General features: G+C 41.9%; 1 protein-coding gene across 3 annotated transcripts in view; it reads left to right on the top strand.

Moving 5' to 3' along the window:
• nrg2a (neuregulin 2a) overlaps window positions 1-23,441 on the top strand; it is an 89,070-nt gene that overhangs the window by 43,918 nt on the left and 21,711 nt on the right. The window lies entirely within an intron of this gene.

Below are 23,441 nucleotides of genomic sequence, written 5' to 3'. Positions count from 1 at the left end.
ACAGCATAGCCTGACAGAATATAAAAGTTGTAGAAAAAAAGCATCTTCAGAGTGTGTGATAGCATCTAACGGGCTCGTTCAGTAGTGGTGTGCGAGTGCTGCTGAGTTTTTGCAAAGTACCGTAGCAGATGAAAGAGTTTTGATAGCAGCTGCTTCCATTTGTTGGGGTGGTGAGTTTGTGTTTGTTCCAAAAGCAGTGCGGGTAGCGAGTGTGTGGCTGCTGTGGGTAGCTTGTTGTCTGTCTGAGTGGATGGAGCCTGGATAAAGTACTGTAAGGAGCTCATGAAGCAGATATTATCCAAGTAGCTTTTGTGTGGATGAAGGAAGGACTTGATGTTATCTGGTTGTGGACTGTCAAGGAGCCACATGGCAGGTTTTCTGACACACATGAGTCAGGAAAGTGTTTGATGTGTATGATGTTACTGAGTTCACCTGGATGTCTCTAGTTTTTGATAATGTGTCAATAAGGATAAAGGAGTTATTTATTTTACCAAAAAATCGTGGTTGACGTTGGCAAGTTTCTTTATTCACAATACTTTTACAGTCTTTGGAGAGTTAGTGATTAGAAATACAATGAGGCCAAGGAGGGTTCCCTGTGGTGCTCCAGGAGGAGATCCTCTCATTCTCAAAGCTGACCTGGACAACAAGGAGTATAAGTCTCCACATCATCACAAGAAGTATATCGGGTAAGGAAATTGGAGGAGCTGTAGTTTAGTCATCACTCAGTGTCCTTGTATTCACTTTTAGGCTGTGTAATCACTCCCCCTCTTTTCCCTCTCTTTATATTTGTCAAGGCCACCTTTTAGTGCCATTGTTTACCGTTAGCAGACTTAAGCTGAGCTGCATTATTAGAGTCGCAGCTCTTTCCAGATGAAGAAAGAGCCCATTGTGTTTGAAAACACATAGATTCTCTGCAGTTCTAACATGCAAGTTTGATCTCCAGCAAACAATAGTGCAGAAAAGAAGTCATCCATCTTGTATTTAAATGGGGCCGAACATTGCCTCTTTTTTTATTCCCTGACATCTAAAAAGCTTCAGTGGAGTTTTATAGCCAGATCGTGTGACTTATACTGTACGCTTGTTATGACACTTGGCTTTATTCCCATGCAGTGATATATTTCTTTTCACTCATGAGCATGCAATATTTAAAGGGTTGGTGACGCAAGAACCCGACCACAGACATAAGGCGTTAACATTTATGAAAAATTAATCTGTTAAACAGTAATTACAGAGTAACCATCATGTTAATGGCAATTAAATAAAATGAGTTGAATCATGCTTGGCACCCCGCAAAGGTCGGGGAATCCCTGGTGGTAGCACCTGTTTGTGTTTAATGAAGGCTTATGAGCATGTGACTGGTGGCCCATGAAACTCTATATGATGATCTTAGCAGGCAACAGAGCTTGTAATGCAACAAAATCAAAGGATATATCATATTGCAAAGTAATGTACAGTACAGTAGCCACAATGGATAAAACATGACAACGCAGTGATATGGCAGACAGTGTTTAACTCACAGAACACACAGTTTTAAACATGATACCCGTACATCTGGTGCACAACACGTGACATGTTTGTGTGTGTTTGTGCCCACTGTGTTGAATTCCATTCACTTTTTTTTGCACATTTTTCTGCCTGTTCATTGCACGGATGTCTGTCAGCACTGACACCCCCTCAACTCACTCCTGGATTCTCAAACAATGGCATCACTGTGCGTCCTATCGTGCACCGTGATCATCTGATGTCTGTCTCCGCGTGTTTTTGTTTTTTTGTGTATGTGCGAATGTGTTTGTTCACCGTTCAATAAAAAAGTCCCATTGTGTTACAAGAGCACGCCTAGTTCCGTCATGCTTCAGGGGAGAAGGCAAGACGGGGCGAATCAGAGGTGGTATGTCCATACACAGGAGGTGGAGAAGGAGGAGGAGAAGGAGGAGGAGGAGGAGAAGGGCTTCACTTAAAAACTACATACGTCAACAAAAGGAAATGCTAGCAAACAGTGCATGGTGCCATCGTTGTCACGTTTATGTGAAAAGGCTGAAATCAGCAAATATTGAGAGAAAAAGATGAATTGTGTTTGCAGCAATAATGGGGTTTTCTCTGCCTAGGAAACATGTTGCATTAGAGCATCAGTTTGAACCAAATGTGCTTGATTTTATATAATTAATTAGACTGAGAGCTGCCTTTCATCCTAAGGTCAGGAGAGAAATTCTATTGTGTTAAAGGGCTGCAGTGGAGTAAGCCTGCCTGCCTGCTGCAGTATGTTGCCAAAGCAGCATGTAGCCGCAGTATTATCTGTGTATGTGTGTGTGCCTTCTAGGGAGAGAGAGCAGGAGGAGGGGTGCAGATGTAGATGGACAGAGGGAGCAAAAAGAAGAAGAAGAAGATGAGGAGAGCGTGAATAAAGGAGGGGGGAAATGCAAAATGAGGGAATGCATGACAGGAAGCAGACAAAGACATTAGGAGAGAGAGAGCGAGACTGGGGTATAGACAGAGGGAAAAAAAGAGATAGACAGAGAAGGAGAGAGAGAAAAGTATGAAGAGGAAGAAGACAAGAGCCCGCTGTGTTGCAGAGGAGACTTTCACACCCATTTTGGATGCAGTTAGCGCTCGCTAGCTTCGTCCGAAAGCCTCCCCCCCTGCTGTTTCTACATGCAGGTGCAAAACTGAGCGTGTCTTTTTTTTTTTCCACCTGTGTTGAAGCACACACAGCTAGCATGCTAACACATCTTAAACCTGAGTGAATGTGATCACTAGCTGTGCAATCTGTCATACGGACAGTGAAAGCTAGCAAATGGAGATGGTACATTCGAACACAGGAGCATCATTGTAGCTGTCACAGTGAGACAGAGAGGACATAGCACATGGCTGTCTGCCTGCCTGCCTGCCTGCCTGCCTGCCTGCCTGCCTGCCTGCCTGCCGTCTGCTCTGGTGGAGGCAGACTTCGGGAAACCATCACTCAGCTCCACCACATGGTGAACACAAGCCACCACAAGCGCAGCAGCTCACACACACTCTCCTGCACTATACCAGGCACCACTTTTTTCACATGTGTTGTGAGGATGCAAGATGCTCTGGATTAATACAAAAATTTCTTAATTAAGTTGCATATTTTCCCTTAAATTAGGTCCTGCTGTTTTTTTTTAGCATTGCTATATCTTGTTTTTTCTTTTCTTTTCTTTTTTTTTTTAAGTTATATTGTTTGGCCTTTTTGCCTGTATTTGATAGGACAGCTGAAGAGAGACAGGAAATGTAGGGAGTAGAGAGTGGGGGAAGACATGCAGGAAATAGTCGACCGTCCAGGAATCAAACCAGCGACCCCTGTGACGAGGACTGTAGCCTCTGTATGTGGGTCGCTTAGACGGCTAGGCCACTAGCGCCCCATATCTTATTTTTTCTAATGGAGGAACAAACTTTCAAACAGTAGCTGGCTTGTGGAATTTTACCTTTTATCAAACACATTAGCTCATTTCATCAGCAAGTTTGAACATAGGTGCTTTGCTCTGATTTGCATAGGATCAATTACAGAAGGAGTGGCTGACACATAGCCCTGAGGTGTAATGATTTATGCGCTGCTTAAACATTCTTTAAATAAAAAGTGAAAGCTCACTTTAACATATGGGAGTGTGTAGAAATGAAGGAATTGCTGCCATTTTCCATAAAGAGGAAAAATATATATATATATATAACCCTTATTATTAATACCACATCTAACAGCTGGTCATTACTCAGCCTAGTCGACCCATATCAATATTTGTGTTGCAAGACAAATGCGACACCCCCATAACTCTGAAACATGGTGTGCAAGTTGCCCCGGGCGGTAAAAAATAACCAGTGAAACTCAACTCAAAGTGAATCCCTCATGCATTTTAAAGCATGCAGTACACTGTGGCCTCATGCCAGCCTTGCAGTTTGCCAATAACAGTGAAGGATTGGCTCTGTGTGTGGGGGGATTTTACTCATGTCTCTTTGTTTGACCAGTGGAAGAGAAACACACGCTGTCAGCTGATTGAACGCCAGTTTACTGTATAATTATTCAGCACAGATGGTTGGAGGTTCTGCTGAGTTGAATGTTTAAGTTGCTTGCTATCAATGTTTCAGCCTTAAGACTCATTTAATTCTCTCTCCTTCTTTTCTCTCTGGCTGTGCTCAGAGGTTCAAAAACCTGCGATCAATCAGTGGAGAAGTTTTCCTTCCTAATCCACAAGACTTTTTCAGTGTGCTTTATTGTTTGTGTTCCCCACTTTCAGCATCCTGACAGAGTGAGTAACAGGGTCCAGTGTGTGTGCGTGTGTGTCCCAGTGGTTTGGAATATTAAATGTGTTTTTTTCTGTAACAATTACTGCCTTTTCCGAAGTGGTGTTTTCAGCCTTATGCCCAACGCCGCCCCCCCTCCAGTGCAGACGAGCAGGGACCATTTGTTGTCCATTTGATCTGACCTCTCCCCTGTAATCAGTCTGGCATGGTAAGACCTGCTGGCCTTTTGCAGAGTGGTGTAGTATATCATCCACTGTTTTCTATAAGGCCAGTGTGAAAGAGCAACACCAGTCAAAGTTTGCTGGGCTCCACGTGGCTTCAGATTAAGGCCTCCCATTATCCTGCAGGCTGCTGTGTTGTGATAAGCGCTGGCGAGGCAGCCATGTGTCTGCAGGCTGCAGGTCACATCCTCAGGGGGTGCTGCGCGCTGCTCCGCTGAGAGAGTGTGTGAGCGTCCAGGAATGTGTTGATGGAAATCACAGCTGAACATATGATTGCTCCAACCTCAGCAGTCATGCTGGGGCCCACCAGCAACAATTTCGCGCATGCATGCACGCAGGCAGGCTGGCCCACACACACACATGTATACTCACGCACACATGTGCACAGACCTTTACATGTTTTCACTCCCCGTCCTGAAGTCAGAGTCCCATATCTGTCACAAAAGTAAAGCTTAACTAACTCAAAGTGACCCCATAACTTTTACAACTGAGTGGACAAAGCAACAGTTTAGTTTTCCGCCATTAACATGAAACGCTCTGCTAATGGAGATACAGACTGTTTGAAGGGATGCGTCTTTGTCAGGGGTGACTCCAACCCAGGGTTTGAATCTTTTCCAGAAGGTGTTCTAACACAGCTCTTACGAATATCCCAAAACAGATTTTAGTTTTTTTAAGATGTAGTCTGCTTTGCTTATATTCTTGTTGCTGAATGTTCTCCCCTCCATGTTTTCTTATAGTTTTTTACACCTTTTCTCCACTGTCGTATTTGACTCTCTGGACCCCTTATATTAAATTTATCAAGTTACATTTTTTGAAGGTATCGTCTTTTCTTGAGAGTATCCTCTCCTCTCCATAGGTTGAATTCAAAGCCGCTTCCTTATTGCCACTGCAAGGCGTCTCTGTTATGCCTCGTCTGCAATGTGAAATCGGCGGAGGCAGAATGGTGGGGTGAATTCACTCTGCCCCTGATCTGCCATCAGAACTAGAAACAGAGGCGTGACGGGGGCAGCAATATTAATGTTGGAGCATGAATGGTGATTTAGCATTGTGGATGTTGTGTTCTGCTTCACATCTTCTTCTGCATTGCTATAATGCAAAGTAAAATCACACGCTGAGAAATCAGTATTACTCTGTAAGTACAAAGGCGTGATGCCAACAGAGCTAGGTAGTAGGTAGTCATGGCACTGCTGCAAACCTGCATTGAGTAGGCAGCTTTTTACCCTGTTTCATCTTGATGCCTCAAATCATCATTTTCAACATGTGACACCTGTCGAAGGTCGAAGGTGAAAAAGTACATTTTGGGGCGCCGTTTGCCTAGCGGTGTAAGAGTGACCCCATATACAGAGGCTATAGTCCTTGTCGTAGCGGTCATAAGTTCGACTCTTGGCCTCCACCATTTGCTGCATTTCTTCTCTGCTCTCTATCCAATCCAATCCACTTTATTTATATAGTACATTTAAAAAAAACAATCAAGTTTAGCAAAGTGCTCCAAAGTGAGGTAAAATAAGTAAAAACACACAGAGCATAAAACACTGTCAGAAAATAAAATAGAATAAAGTAAAAGAATCATGATAAAACAGATAAAACACTTAAAAAGAATACAAACACTGTAAGAGCAAATCAAATTCCAATAAAAGAACTCTCATGCTGGGTTAAAAAGCCAAGGAGTGAAAATATGTTTTAAGGCAGGATTTAAAAGTCAGTAATGTTGGGGACAATCTAACATGGGGGGGTAGCTCGTTCCCCAGTTTGGGGGCCACTGCTGAGAAGGCACCGCAACCCCCTGGTTTCTCTACTCCCAACACTTCCTGTCTCTCTTCAACTGTCCTATCAAATAAAGGCAAAAATGCAAATTAAAAGTAAAACTCTTGTATTGAAAATGTAAGGAGTACAAAGTTTTGTTAAAGAATGTAAAACCTTTTTTATCAATTTCACAAGTAACGTAGAGAAGCCAGAAAACTCTTCTCAAGTTCTGTAACAACTGCTTGTACTTTCTCTCAGCTTTGTTCCATCCTCCCTCTGTCAATGCATTGCACTGATTTATCATCTAAATTATTTCTTTATAGCCATTTATTGAAGCATACTTTGAAGGACTAAAGGATCGTTCTGATTGGCAGCGATTCAGCGCTACACTGATGCCCTATGAAGTATGCCAAAAAAAAGAGACCAAAAACAGAAAACATCTGATAGTGATCAGCAAGCAGAACATTTTGCACTTTAATAAGCTATAAACACATCCATTGGTCAGCAAACATTTCATAAAGTTGTGTTACACAAACTATATTTGCCATTGGAGGGAAAAAGCCCCGAAGAGTCTATAACTTTTTAACTCTTTTAAATTTAGCTCAGTTCTTTTAGCAGCTGTGTCTAAATCTTTAATAGAAAATGAAAATGTTTATTTTTATGATAATTCAAACCAGTCTGTTTCTACACGTGTTATTCTTTGCCATGGGTGAGTGAACATAGAGCTTTTAGCAGCCTCGTTTTCACTTGTCAGTCGAGCCTGTAGAGAGATTCAATCACGGGTAAAATCCCGGGTGTCACTCTTGCTGAAGAAATTTGGGGACACTTAAAAGAAAAAGTACCAGATGTTGTTATGATGCACTTTGACTCATGTTTGGACAGAGTGATTCAGTAACCTTTGCGGGCCTTTTAGTGAAAATTATTGTTAAATACGACGTGACCTTAAACAACTAGACGTACTCCAGACTTAAAACTCCCACAGCTTTTCTCTGTGTTCTTCCAGTAAGTCATCATATCTCCTCTGGAAGAGAAACATTACAGTAAGTACTCCTTTGAACAGGATAAACAACAACTTCCTGCGCTCCTTCTACATCTCTATCTCGTAAAACCAAAACCTACTCACTCGTATTATGCATACGACAACATAAACTCGTCTCTGATGACGCGGGAGGATGTGAGTTGTGTGTCTTGGATGTGGGGTATCTGCACAACAGTTGGCTCTATTGATTACTGTGGGTAAGGAACAGCACTAGCAGCCATGTCTGAGAGGAACCAGCCTTCACATCTGCCCAGTGTTCTGTATTTACAGGCCACGGGGGAACTGCCTGTCAGGCTCTGTGGATCAAGAACTGAGCTATTAGTCATGCCCACTTTTTTTCAAATTCTCCTTCAGTCCTGGGGTCCGGACAGGCGATCCTCCGAGGTGGCCGATCAGATTGCTCCAGAATCCCAGTTTCTTCCTGTCTGTTGTCAGGTTTGAGCACAGAATCAGGATTCAGTTTGTGCTCCATGGAGAAAAAGAGGATGTTGTAACCTGATAGGGTCAAAAGACATGGATTAGTTGCTGTTAGCATGGACTTTTATGGTTTTAATCGCTGCTAATTGGTTACAGTTTGAAATAAAGCATCATCTAATAACATTTTTAAATAAATAAATTGAATTGCTTGGCAAGTAAGGGGTAATGTATCATTAGCAGGTAGTTATGGGAAATAGTGCTTATAGAAACTAGCGGTTTCACTTCACCTTACGGTCTATGGTGTCAAAAAGCAGAAGCAAAATGTGCCGGAACTCTTCCGCGGATTGGTTTGACATGACATGTGATCAGTTTTACTGTGGCGTCACTCATGTTAGGGAAAGTTAATAACCGTTGTCAAGGGGTTTTGACCAATTGGAATCAAGCATCTTACACAACTGGAAGATCAGTAAAGAGAGACGGGTAATAACAGGTGTTAAACCACAGGAAGAATTTTCGTGTTCAGCTGCTTGTGATGATGGCTGAACGTTCAAAGACATCTAAAGTTTGGCAACATTTGACCGGAGCAAAAGATAAAGAGGAGGCAAAAATGCAGTATGTGTAGCAAAAGTATTTATTTCAAGAGAGGAACACAAACCTGCATGGCCGGGCACATCAGAACTTAGCACTAAATTAAATCAAACTGCAGTACCTTTGACTTTCTTCAGGTTGAAAGCAAGCGGCAACCTCTGGTCTAAAAATATGAGTCCAATGTGGAAGTGCTAAAAACAGCAGTTCATCAAGGATCCGCTTGAGGCTGGCTCCTGAAGTACCGGAAACCACATACACACCAATTCAAAATAGACGATCTTTACAGCAGAAATAAACATGTTTATAGCCTGGTACAAAAGACGAATGTAGTCTGGATAGCTCATTTCTTGATCGGCACACACTGTAGGGGGGGAATTTTTTTTCTAACATAGCAATTTCAAAGATATTGAGATTATGAGTCTTCAAATGAGAGGCACAGCTGACTTGATTGGCAGGCGGGAACACTGTAGCTATTGGCTAGGAGGCTCAAAGCCCGCCTCTTTACGTCACAATGGCTCAACAGCAACAATATGGCTGCCGACGACGATTGGCCTCAAAACAGCGCTTCGGAAACAGATGGGTGACATCACTGATACTACGTCCATATTTTATACAGTCTATGGTTGAAAGTCATTCGTCAAATCAAGCTGCTGCAGGACAGCCATCCTCCTCTTCCTCCTCCTCCTCCTCCTCCTCCTCCTCTTCCTCCTCGTCCACTCAAAGCATAAACGCACTTAAACTTCATGGCAAGTTCTGTTAGTTTAAAATAGTAATCCGATGTTGACAGCTGGACTGAAATAGGCAGGATGTAAGCTAGTTAGCAAACTGAAAGAGGGGAGATAAAGTTACATTATGGTGTTTTCAAGGTTGGGTTGGACAAATGACTATCAGGCAAAAACAAATTAAAGATTTTTTTTGCAGTCTTCACCTTCCCTTAAATCATTTAAAGAATTGATAAAGCCATCCATAAAACACGGATTGTTATGGTGGCTGAATAATGCTATCAGTATCAATAAAATGTAAAGATATCCATCCCTAGTTTTGGTTGTTAGGTATAGAGGAAGCCGCTTCAACAAGTCTGCGAGTCAAGTCACTGCTTGCTGCTCTTGCACAGATAGAAATGTTAATTAATGGCCAAATATCAGTAATCATTTTCTTTATATAAATATTACTTACATTTTTAATCACACTGGAATCTGAGGGTAACTCTTTATCAGCTGATGTTGAAGTCTAAAAACCTGTTTGTGTGTCCACCGATCTCTCGCGGCTAAAACAGGAAAACAAAGATGTTTTTAATTTCTAAACAAATGACAAAAGACAAACAGTTCAAACTTCACCTAATTCATTATTTCCGCAGTTCTTGAAAATGTTTTCCTTCAGTGAAGCAACAGTGTTTGTTATTCAGTCCGACATCACCGCGTCTTACCTCATGACAGATGCAGCGTGTCACAGATCCGCGCCTGTTTTGGAGTTCACCCACAGTGATGTTTAGTTTCTGATGCACTCACAGAAACGTCACCACGCCCACGCTGCCTGCATGCGTGTTGTTTTTGTTGATTGTTTACAGGCCCCCCTTTTTTTTTCCTGCATCAGTGGGCAGCATCCGGTACAGCGGGAAGATCCAGAGTACATGGAAGAGTTTATGCAAGGATGGGATGAACGCCCACAGTAATCGTAAGCGCACACATCGGGCATCCATCAGGACATGGCATGCGATGCTTCAAATGAATCCGCACATACAGAACACTGAGGACTGAGGAGGACTTGAACCCTGTATGCTTTGAATATCATCCAAAGGAATAATAGATCAAAGAAGGAGGAAACTCAAGATGAATATCAAGCAACCCTGTTCTTTAACATAAATCTTAAATAAGTTGCTGCATGCTTGTAAAACCCATCATAAAAGAACCACCTCCATGTTTTGACTGCCTTTTTGGCATGTAGGTGAACATATTTTCACAAGCATCCACGCCTGGGCATGTGTGTTTTCATAGCGCATGTTATATTTACCTGGTTACACTTATATGTTAGTTTACCTTAGAAAAGCCTAGAAGGCAAACCTCTTGTAAACCTCCTTTTGAAGGATCCTAGAGTCGATCATTTCTCCGGTGTATTTATGTGTTGTCTGACACTGCAGTGTGAGCGCAGTTTGCTGAGCCGTCCTTCAACTCCTATAAGTCACTTTGGAGGAAAAGTAATGTAAGGTGGCTGACATATAGGACATAAATCAGCTGCCTAATATGTCAGTAATTCATGGCTTTATGACAGCAGCTATGCATGGTATGAGTTATCGGCTTTGACATGCATGTGCTAATGTGTCAGAGAGGAGGCAGCTGCTGGATCCTATTGTTACAGAATTGCATAGAAAACAGTCAGAAACACAAAAATAGGAGCCTGATTGTGCTCTGCTTGCTCTGGTACTTTGTTTAAATCCTCCAGAAGTGATGCTAAAAGAGGGGCCCTTGACTGAATTGTTGCAGAAAACGTCGAGAAATCTGAACACATCTCTCTTTTTTTGAGACATCCAGGGTAATCTGGCTGCGTTGTGCGGGACAGTTAAGCCCTCAGTGTGAATGAGTGAGGATATCGCTATGTGTGTGTGGACGGAAGCAGCTGTTACACTAGGAGCTGAGTGATGTGAGCAGGAGGTGACATGAGTTTTTTTTTTTTTTTTAAGGGGCTGTGTGCACGGCTTTGTTAACTCTTCCTGGGTCCAACATAACAACGCATCTGGGCCTTAATTTAATAGCATAATAAAAGATTCTCTTTCAGCCCCCCCCCTCCACTCCTCCTCAGCTGTCCTGGTGGTCTTTTCCCGGATGATGATGATGATGATGGTGACCCTGACTCTGGGTGACGGTGCAAGATTCTGGTTGTAAATTAGCGAGCACTGAGGCGTTTGTTAATGCTTTCAAAGAGGAGACTTCACGGCCCGAAATCGAATCATTGCGTCATACATGCTCACTTGTAGTGAGTCAGTAATAATTTGCAGTTGCTGCAAACAGGTCTGTGAGGAAACTATTGTTCAGTCACATCAAACAAAAAGTCCCCACTCCTCCTTTTTACTTTGCGTTTTTCAGATTTGCTCCCGTGTATCATCACACTTTGTGAAGTTTTCTTTGAGCACACGAGGAACATATACTTACCATTCCTTTGCCTAAAGCTCAAGCTGGTGGTACTATAGTTTGGCCTCCACAGCTGTCTCTCATGCTAAACCTCCCATTACTCCATCACGCTGCTTCCTTTTGTTGCAGCTGTATTCATCACATCATGTCTGAGGGGGTGAGTAAGTTCCTTCCAGGAGGTATACAGTGAGCCGCCATTTCCTTCTAAGTGTGTGTAGGTGTGAAGTGTGCGACGGAAAAGGCCTCGCTTTAATCACAGATACACTCACGGTGAACTCATCCTTTAGTATACAAAAAAAGTCCGGCTGTCTAACAAAAACAGCAGTCGCCCCGTTTCAGAAGGTACAGCGGGTGTGTGTGGGTGGTGTGTGTGTACACGAGTGAAGGAGGGCCGCAGCACGCACATACAAGCAGACCGTGTGCTTTTGAGGCTTTCGGGGAACAGCAGAGGGGGAAACCTTTTAGTCCGAGCAGCTGGCCACTACTGTAGCTGTGAGCACCAGAGCCAAATATGGAGCGATGGTATACGTCTGCTGTATCTGGTACTCGCTGCAGAGTCTGCCCTTCATCAGAAATGAGGGCCAGCTGCTGAAGATGAAGGGCAACAGGGAAAGATGTGGAGGCCTCGCGCTTTGTCCTTTTAAAGTGATCATGATCTAGAAAAAGTTTTTGAAACTTAAACATGCTTTACATTTTCAATCAATGCAGGGTTACTAATGAGTTTTGAGTTTTTAATATGATTTGTAGGTATTCAGCCTCAGCTTTACTTTCCTCATGACCCTTTTTTTCAAAGCCACTTTTCTTTTCTTATCATCGTTTCCAGCAGATGTATCCAAATCTTTGGTGTAAGAGGACAAGCTTACTTGGATGCTAAAATCATATTCCTCATATTCCTAAAAAATAAAAATCATAAAGAACAAAACTGAAACTTTCCCAAACAAGATTTGACTTCAACAAAGAATTATAATAAAGTGAATCTAAGGCTCTTCAGTGTGGTTAAAAGAGCTTAGCTCATAATCGCACAGATGAAATGAAGCCAACATGTTTCAGCCACACACGGCCTTCATCAGGGCATCACATGTAACACAGGCTGACAGTTAGTCTCAGGACAGCCAGTATGGTATTTTTATTGTCCCCCTTTTTTGTCAACAAGAAGAACTTTCACTCTACTGCCTGAGAATGTTGTAACCTTTCTGAAAAAAACACTTTTTACTTTTTTTTTTTTTTACAACGTTTGCAAAATGTTATTGCACTTTTTTTTATTAAACACCATATTTCTGCAAGAAATATCAGAGTGTGAGTATTTAAATCAGAAGCTAGCTAATTCCGGCTGGGTTTAATTAGCCGCTCCTCGCAGCTCGTTCACATCCAGACTGCAGAGGTCACACGGAAGCACTATGTTAATGTTATTTTATCCCTAATTCTGTGTCAGAGCCAATTAAAAGTAATGTTTGAGATCTGACCTCTGCACACATTTACACAGACCTCATTCATCCGTCAAAGGTGGAGACTACAGACTGCTACGCACCACCAGAGTCTCTGCTGTTACTGTCTCTTAGATGTGTTCATTCAACTCTGTCACGTTAGTTCATTCATGTATATAAGGCGGTGACCAATCCTAGGAAAACAGGATTTTGATTGAGTCCTCTGAACTTGGTTAGTGGGAAGTTTCAGCAGTGCAAAGTTTTGCTTAATGGCACTTGAGCTCCGTCTAGCCCTCAGGTTCAAATGTGTCACCTTTAAGTCACAAATCTGCCTCCCTGACTTTTACCACCAGTGTTGCTGTCTGTCAGGTGATTTCAGACAAAAGATGCCATCAGGGTGGGTGGCTCTAAAGTGGATTACCACATGTCCCAGAATATGGGATTTTCCTCTAAAGAGACTGATTAAAGGATTTTAAATTTTGGCATATGAGTGAGATTCCTGAGGATACGTCCCTGCAGGAGCACATCGACCGCCTCATTGAACGTTTTTTTTTGTCTCTTGATCTCAGCATCTATGGGAGTCACATGTATAAGTTTTTGAAAGATTCAAACAGAAGGATGCAGTAAACAAAAGTGTCTCAGGTCAGAGTGTGAAAATGAAAGCAACAGGCATCCACAGACTCAAAGCAAGGAAGCAGCAGCAGAAAGAAAAAACGTCATGCCGGGCGTCTTCTGAAAACAAGGAGCAGGGATCGGTCCTGTCTGGAACCGTGCCGTGGAAAACACACACCATGTGTCACTTTGTTGCCAACTGCACACATTCTGGTGCCCGCCAGCGCCCACAGCGGCACCCGTTCACGCACCCGCACCGTACCCTGCCCTTCCTGAGCACACTTTGCCTCTCTGTAGCGCATGAGCAGCTGTTGTGCAATCACACACTGGGCTGCTCTTTGATTTCTCCTCAACGCAGAGACGATTGAGGCAGGCAAGACCAGGCATATCAGCTATGTGACTGAAAAATGGTAATAGGAGACAAGAATATAAAAGAAGACACACTGGTTGTGGCGGTGGCAGTGTTTCTGAAGAGTGGGTGGTAGATTAATGCTCCTGGCAGGCTCCATTTTGTTCATTTCTAAACACTCCTGTTTCAATCTGAAGCTGTTTGAATTGTGGATAATTTTCTATTGAAAAAACGCCTTAAGTGCACCTCCATTCATAATGGGCTCTTTGGTGCGTCCTGCCTACAAGTAAATAGTAATTTAATTCCTCTTTGGGTATTTGACATGAAATCTCTTTTGCTCAATTTGAACTCCAAGACACAGATGCTGCACGTAACCACTGCTTGGGTGTGCCTATACTCATGTGTGGAAGTAGGTGCGTGCCTGTTTTGTGTTGGCTTTGGCAACCAGAAATATTTTCCAACTTAAGATCCTGTCAACAAATCTTCTTTTCTCAATCCTCCTCTTCCCCGCTTTACTCCTGTATCCATCTTTTTTCCTTTTTTTTTTACCATTTGTTTGTTATCTTTCTTTCATTGCTCCTACATTTGTCCGAACTTGTGCTCCTTAATCTGATGAAAGGGAACGAGCATTGTGTTTAATTAGTAAAAAATCAAATGACGAAGTATAAATCTTTCATAGAAAGAAAGGCACATTCCTACATAGCAGATCTTTCTTTGTATATGTCTGCAAACAAGCTTCTAATATCCATCTTTCTTTGTTGTTGCTGTAATTCGTCTTCATGTTCTGTGCGCTGTAATACCACCATTCAATACCTACAATGGGAAAAGCTTATAAAGAACACAACTGTTTCTTTCATGCATGCATCATCACTGCACATCCTCTTCACCACATCAGACCCAGCTGTCAACAACTTCCTATTGTAGCAAAACCACACTTACCAATTTGGCCTTTCTACTGTTCCTCCTATCTGTTTATCTTATTTATTCATTCCATCCAGATTAGACACTCCTCTTTCACAACCACAGAGGGGAACAAAATGCAGCTCGCACAAGTGTAGCAAGAATGCATGCAATATGAATTGGCCCCCAGTATCAAGATAAAAGATCGTGCATGGTCCCGGCTGTAACAGGAGACATGTCCGACATTCCCTGCCAGAAGGAGGGGAGAGGAAAGATGAGGGGAGCAGGGGGGAGAGAGAGGTTTTTTTTTTCTGCTACATAAAAACCTACTTGTGGAAAAGCATGTCTGGGTGGCAGAGCTATTACAGAAACCATGCTCTTTATTTGTCTCCTGAAGGGTCTGTGCTTAAGACGTTTATCACTTTACCATCCAGACGATTTTTATTGCTCTTAGCTTGATTTTCTCCTGGTTTGAATCCTGCTGATTTATGTTATTTGATTAAAGAACAAGTTCAACATCTGGTATAGGAGTATGGTGCCACCTGTTGAAAAACACTACCTCGCTTATGCGAAAAAAACACATTGAAACTAACACAAGGAAGATGTTTCATGAGAGCCTCACATGAACAAAGGAATGAAATAATTAAGAAACAACAGAACAAAGGCAGGAAGTGAAAGAAAAATCTAATGGATCCATTAGAAAGTTATTACTTGTATACAGACATGTGCATGTTCAGTCAACTAAACAATTTAACATCGGCACCAGATTAAGCTCACAAGCTAAACTTTAGTTTTATTTTAATGTTTTAAGAGATTCAAAGGTTTTTATTGTCAATTTTCACTATAAATACAAAGACATAAAGCAAAAACGAGATGCTGTTTCTCTCTTCCAGCTCTTAAATAGCTAAAATTTAAACATAAATACAATAAAATATAATAAAATACAGTTAAAAAAAAGAAAGAAAAAAAACATCCTATGTACAAAGAGCAGGTAGTGCAATGACAGTTTAAAAATGGACAATGTAGATAGATAATAGTGCAAATGATATTAAGGTGCAGACAGTTAGCTCTAAATGCTGGTCACCTGATACGTCAAAGCTGTTGCGCAGCCACCCACCACTAGATGGGGCTGTAGCTCTGTTTAATGGTTACTGCCAGAATACTTTACGACTTAGATGTAATCAAGCACAAATTAGATTTAGCAACTTTTCTCGAGCATGGTCTGGCAGCATTTTGATCTAGAAATTGGAGCTAAAGTTGTTGGTTAGCTGTTCTGGTGAAACTGGCATATAACCACTCAACCAGAGAAAACAGCACAGATGTGTGGATATCATAGACTGTATAAAATATGGACGTAGTATCCGTGACGTCACCCATCTGTTCCTGAGAGCTGTTTTGAAGCAAATCGACGGCAGCAGCCATATTTGTAATGCGGAACTCAACTAGGCAGAGTGTGACGTAGTGTGAGTCTCTTAGCCAATGGCTGTGTGTTCCCGACCGGGAGTCACGTCAGTCATGTCCTTATTTGGGCAAAACTCATAATCTTAATATCTTCTTAACCCCCCGTACAGTGTGTGCCATTAGAGAGATTAGCGTTGTAGGGCCAAGCCGTTTTTTGAACCAGGCTGTAAACATGTTTATTAATGCTGCAAAGATCGTCTTTTCCCATTCATATCTATGTGGTTTCTAGTGTTTCTGCAGCCAGCCTCAAGCGGATTTCGATGTATTGCAGTTTATATCACTTCTGCATTGGCTTCATCGTTTGAGACCGGAGTTTGCCGCTTGGTGGATATTAACAATTCATAGAGAACCAGCAGCTGGTGGTGCTAGCTCTACTACTGTTAGCCATGCTCTGCGATCTAACATTGTTTACCCACAGACTCTGTAATCCTTTGTCTAGCCATTTTATATGAAGTGTGCTCAATTTTGACTGCTATCTGAGTGTTTTCTGACCTTTGGATTAGTTGAAAATTGGATATGTAGAGTTCAGTTTTAACGACTCATAACGACTTATGAGTTGCCTCTGGACATCCTTGCTTGTAAAACTGATCCCTTTTTATTTTGTTTAACTTCTTTTTTTTTCATGTCAGATGAGAGTTTTGTATTTATCAAGGGCTTTAAGGCATTAGTTTTACATTAGCCAGATAAATGAGGATTTATATGACAGATGAGTTCAAGATTTTATCTTAGCGTTGGCTATGGATTCAGTTTTTGGAACTCCATGTCCCTTTATCTGTCTTACTTCACTGCAGAGACGCGCTGTCAGAGATGGACCAGGTCTGCACTCTGTTCTCGCTCACTGACATCCTCCAAAATCAACCGCATAATTTATACTTTTTTATCCAGATAACATTGCTTTTAAGAGTGAAACACAAAGCTTTAACAAAGTCCAGATGGAAGCGATCCACAGCCTTGGCTCCCTCCAAACACAGAATCAGATTCATTCTTGGGAGTGTTTGAGATGGCTTTCTATTCAATTGCACTGCAGAAGTGAAACAGATTAAGCCAGGCTGAAGTAAATTATCAACATTTGTCATAAATTTAGGGGACATGTGTTTTACTCCGCACCCAAGACAAGCCAATTGAAAATGAATATAGTTACACAATTCTGTGTTGAGGGCTGGATAAGGGCGAGGATACAGTGTGAGGGCTTTTTTTCTGTCCGCTGCATATGTACAGGGTGCCTCAAGAGGAAAAAAAAACGGAGCAATGGGGACCTCTCTTTTCATTTTTACGATTTTCCTAGAATCCTTTGGAGAGCGTGGAAAGACAGGCATGTTTATGAAGGTTTCCAGATGGTCCTGCTTGCACCCCCAGCTTTTCTTTTCAGTTCTCGGGCCATGAAGGATTAATCAAAGTCACTGGCGAGGGCTGATGGCTAAACACTGTGGCCCTCGCTAACCGGGAGGAAACTTGTCAACTGCAAGATTCAAATTCAGCCCCTGGGCTAAGGGACTCAGGAAAGTTGAAACTTGGGGTTAAAAAAATCAGACAAACTTAACGAAAGTCTGGCCATAAATGTGTGTGTAAACCAGCTTTGTTTAGCAGAGTGGAAGATCTTAAAGGAATTTGTCAGAAAAGCAGAGTCAGCCTCCACAAAGACACCTGAACTCTGGTCCTCACTGTGAGTTTGGAGATTGTGCTGCGTGATATTTATGTATTCTCTGTTACATGTAAAGATCGCAAGTAATTAAGCTTGATGTTATGCTGGTCACGACCTGTATCCAATCTTAGAGAATGTAATCCAAGACAAGAAGGGAACTTTCAGATAACTGTGATCAGTCTGAGGTCTCTCTCTTTTATCAGCCATTTTTAGCCTCGACATCAGCACCTTTCCTCCTGGGAATAGAAGCAGATTAAAGTGCTGTCCCTGGAAAGACGGTGACAGCCAATGAAGACAAAAAAATCTCAAAGGGAAAAACAAAACGGTTAATTTCAAAATAGGATATGGCTATTTTTGTTAAAAGTGCTGCCCACTTATTGTTGTAATTATAACTTCAAACACAGCAATCAAAGTGTGTGAGTGTTGACAGGAGCGGGATGAGCAGGTGGAAGAGAGGAGCTCTGAAGTGACAGTAAGATGTCTCAATTAGTTCTGAACTTGATTGTCATACAAATGTCTTGCACTAATTTATGAAGAATATTCCAAACGAAATACTTGGATTTACAGCCTTTTTTGAGGTACCCTTTACTTTCTGTTTCCATGTGCTCTCATGTATCTCAGTTTTCTAAAGTCTCCTTTAGTATGGAACACAGATTACACGGTCATAGGTTGAGAGAGTAACTCAACATTGACTCTGTGCTTTCCACCTTACTCAAAGCCTCATCTCCTGGGTTGAAATCGATCAGCAACCTCGGGTCTAAAAATATGAGTCCAATGCGGAAGTGCTAAAAACTGCAATTCATCAAGGATCCGCTTGAGGCTGGCTCTGGAAGTACCGGAAACCACATACACACCAATTCAAAGAAGCTGATCTTTACAGCAGAAATAAACGTGTTTACAGCCTGGTACAAAAGACGAGTGTAGTCTGGATAGCTCATTTCTCGATCGGCTCACACTGTGAGGGGGAGAATTTTTTTCTAACGTAGCAATTTCGAAGATATTGAGATTACGAGTCTTCCAATGAGAACCACAGCTGACTTGATTGACAGGCGGGAACACTGTAGCTGTTGGCTAGGAGGCTCAAAGCCCGCCTCTTAATGTCACACTGGCTCCACAGCAGCAATAGGGCTGCCGCCGCCGATTGGCCTCAAACAGTGCTTCAGAAACAGATGGGTGACGTCACGTGTACTACGTCCATATTTTATACAGTCTATGATTGAAATCCTGCATTGTTTGACCCTGGCCGCTAAGGGCCAACCCCATTGGACGATATAAGACTGTCTGCCTCATCATGACTTCCAACAATCTGGACGGCTGCTGCAGTTGCTTTGAGTATCTGGTGTTGCTGGGATGGGTCCAAACCAGTTGATAATTAGTGTTCTGTATACAGACTATAGTGTATTACTCTTTGTAAGCACTAGGTAAATAAGAACAGCCTGCTGACACACCACGATAGTGTACTTTTTTATTGGACACATGCAGAACTGTTCTACAGCTGCTCGACATGGCAATGATGATCATGTTCAGCATTCACTGCACATGTTGTTATGACAACTGTCAACAGAAACCCTGTTCACAGCAGCCTCACTGGACCGTGACAAATGAGACTCAGATAAGCTGTTTGGATTCCACACCATTAACATACAATAACTCGCTCAGACAAAACGCCATGATACAAAAAGCAAAACGAACATGAAAGTCATGAAGTTCAACACCAACTGCACCAATTTCCTCTAAATCAAAGGGAAGCGATAGCAACTCTTATTGAAGTCAAAGTGTTGAGTCATTATGCAGATTTGTTGTGTCACCATAAATCTACACTCATTATTACAGCAAATGTATTCCCACAAGTTATCTAGTGAGCTGTCCTACCACCACACCAGTTCATAGCTTGTTTCTTTTTTTTATTCATCTGCATCACACAGCCTTAATAAGACACTCCTCTGTTGTTTGTATATGTATCAAGGGCCATGTCAATAAATTGTGGGGCTTGTCGTTGGGTTTTAATCTGGAGTAAACATGTGTTTCAGGCTGAGTAAACACTGTGTTGGCTGAACCAGATCACCTCAAAGAGAAAACAAAGTTCTGCTTCATCACAGGGACGGGGTCTGTACGCACCACTCCTTGTATGGGTTTCTTATAAATGAGAAAACTACCAGTGTATATGTGGTGGTTCTGTGACTCTTCCATATTTCATCATGTGTAAAAGCAGTCAGATTCCAGTCAAGAGGGTGAAAGAGGTTTCACGGGTTGCTACAACTGTTGGATTGGATTGTTGAGATGTTGTTTTGTTGTACAAACATGTTGAAAGACAGAGATAAAAAGCATCTGTGTTGGCTGAATAGAAACTCAAGTCATCACAACTGCACAACAAAGACTCCACAAATTAGAGCAACATTTTTTAGTCAGGACTCTGTGGTCCAATTTATTGCACAATTACTCTATAAAAAGGGATTTTGCAATAAAATGAAATAAATTAGTTGAGTAAAGTAGTGCATGTTCTTGGACCATCATTAACCAGACTTCATGGCAAACTTTGTCTGAAGTTTTTGCTTCTTTTAAGAGAAGTTTCACCACTTTTTATGTGGCACTCCAAGCAATGCAGATTTTAAATGAAATCAAAGGTATCAATGAATTCCCCAATGCAGGCTTTACTGCCTGAGCTCTCGTGCTAATCAAACCATGCCAGCAGTGCCTACATGTTCCATGATGCATTGTGTTGGAGCAGGCAAAGCCTCAGTGTACAATTCTTGTACAAGCTACAAACTTGCAGGAGAAATGACAAAAGTATAATAATGCAAAACATCCTCTGCACTCATATTCATAAACGTCTGTAGTTCTGAATTTCTCCATTAATTCCTGGCTTATAGGACTACATTTAATGTTAAGTCACTTGGATGAGGTGTCCGTTGTCTTGTAATTTGCTGCTCAAGGATGACAATTTGGGATATCCAAGAACTTATTCCCTTCGAGAGAGTTTAGGCGATTAGATTACTGTGTTTTGGTGGAAGATATAACTGTGTGTTGTCTGCATAGCGAGTCATTAGAAAGAAACATGATGCTGATGGATAATATCACCAAATGGAAGCATGTATAAAGGGAATTTATTTACAACTAGATTATTTCTTGCTTTGCTTTGCAGTGAAATATCTGTTTTCATATTAAATTTACAGCTTACCTTCAGCAGTTTATATCCCTGCAAAGAGCAGCTTGTTCAAATGAGAGAAAAAGACTCAACAAATTGCAAAGCTTGTATGTGAGGGAGTACACAGGCAGATTATTTAACCCCTGATTACTGTAAAAATAGTAAAGTCAAATTTACAAACTGCTCCAAATAATGATCAATTGCAGACAACTCTGGCATACAGAGACACAGAGACGCTATCTGCTCGACAGTGCAGTTTGTGGAGCATTTCCCCCCTTTGCGCACACTTCTTGAATTCGATGATGTCTTTTCGGCTCATTTGCACAGGTTAAGAAGGCGCAGAGATCGTGTAATCCTTTAGTGAATCAGGCCCTCAGTTTTTACGCTGACTCATGCACTGAAGCCCGTCTTGACTCCTCTGACTTTCATGACAGCAGATACCGAGGCTGAAGGAAGTAGCAGGTGAAAATGAGAAGCAATAAGTCTGAGGCATCTCATGATCCTGCCCTGATATTTTACTGCTGCTCAGCAGGATTTTACATACTTTTGTCAAGCTTTACAGTTTTATTATAAAGCCTGAAGTGGGTCCACATGTGGGATTTATAGACACTCCTTGTAGTTCCAGTTCCCTCACTTTGGCCCCCTGCTGTTAAAATCAAAGGAGTCACACTTTTAACTGTAAACTGGACATAATAATCAGAATAGTGGAACATGTGCTTTTAAGCTTTGGACAAGAAGTGACACTAACATTATACAGTATGAAAACCAGAACCTTTCCTCACTGTGGGGGAGAAGCTGGAGGACACAAAGGAAAAAAGGGAGGACAGCAGAGGAAAGAAGAGAAGGGATTAAAATCGGGACACTTACTGTGCAGTATCATAGATTGGATGACATGTTTATGACTGAAGGCCAGTAAATGCTCAGAGTGTTGGGATACATACAATCTTTGAGGCTGAGAGCTTGTTATACATGTTGGTTGAATGTCGCTACGTTGTGAAAAAATTATCTTGTCGTTTGAAACAGCGGTCATCATGAGTACATTACAGGTATAGTTTTTGTTGCAAGTAGACTCTAGTGAGCTCCTTTTCAGTCTGATTTTACACCAAAATGAAATCATTTAATTTCCAGATATTTTTGTGGTGCAAATGGATCTTTTCTGAGGTATAACCTGAGAAGATGATGGCACGATTTGGTGCCGATACTTAAATTCATCCTGTCCTTGAAATGATGAAGTCGAGCATGAGACCGGTGAGAAGAAAACTAACAATTCATATTCTTTTTACTGCATCGAGGGTACCATAATATTTACAGGAATGTGTTTCTGTTGCTCCTTGAAGTTCTTGAGTGCAGGCAGGTGATGTTTGTCGTTTAGGCAAATGATCCTTGTCTGCTTGGTGGTGGTGGTGGTGGGGGCTCTCCACCTGCAAGTGTTCAGCTGGATGGCATAACAAAACAGGTTGCAGCTGTTCAGGTCTGTAGCTCTGAGCTTCTTCTCCCAGTATACATATTTGTCTCATTTTTATTGTGCAGAACAATAAAGCATCATGAGACAGATAAAGTCTTTCTCACAGGAATACAGGGACAGGACAGTTGGTCTGATACTACTCACTTTGCACAATAGAAGAGTAGCTCTGATTTAAAGTCACCATACAAGCTAGACCAATGTCAGGAATATTTGGGTTTGACTCACGGATCAGGATTACAAAGATTTGTTTAAGTGTTTACTCAGTAAAAAAAAAACTTTCCGACTTCAGCTGTCTTCTGGAAACATTTTAAACTTAATTTCACAAAGATGTGGCCGAGGGAACGTGGGAAGTTGTACACTGAATCTTTAATGAATCATAGAAATGTTAATATTGGGATCACTGCCTGTGAAGCCGATGCGTAAAATGGATCCTAAAATAGACAAAAGTGGTTATTAGGAGATCAAAAGCAATTATGAAACAGGGATGAAGGGGTTAATCTTCTAAACTAAGTGGCAGTGTGAGATATTAAAGAAGTTATCTCCTCTCTGATTGGCTCTTGGCAGAACAAGTGAAGAAAGTGAGTACAGTGAAACAGATCAGGTGTGACCAGTAGCCAAATAAACCTTGCAAGACGTGTTCAGGGTTCAAATACCCGCCTTGATCCTTTCTGTGTGAAGTTTACATGTTCTCCATCTCCCTGTGTGGCTTCTCTCCGGGTCGTTTGTTTTCCACCCACAGTCCACCCACATGTAGGCCAGGTGGACTTCAGATTATGTGTGTGTGAGTGTGTGAGTTGTCTATGTATTCAGAGGACTGATGATCTGTCCAGGATGCTCCCCTCTCTCCCTCCCACAAGTGGATTCTGGGATAGGCCTCTGCTGCAGATCCAGCCTGTTTTGCCGCCTTTTGTTTGGCATGTTTTTACGGTTGAGGACTGCACAAGGCTTCTATTTTGAGCGTAGGAGGTTTTTATAATGTTTTCAGGTCCCTTCTTCCTGACAGCTCTGTCTGATCTTTTTTTACGAGGTGTTTTACACGCCAGCACTGCGAGCAAG

The sequence above is a fragment of the Notolabrus celidotus genome, chromosome 5 (genome assembly GCF_009762535.1).
Source record: "Notolabrus celidotus isolate fNotCel1 chromosome 5, fNotCel1.pri, whole genome shotgun sequence".
Lineage (NCBI taxonomy): Eukaryota > Metazoa > Chordata > Actinopteri > Labriformes > Labridae > Notolabrus > Notolabrus celidotus.
The sequence above is the reverse complement of the archived record's forward strand: the minus strand, read 5'-3'. Positions and strand labels throughout refer to the sequence as shown.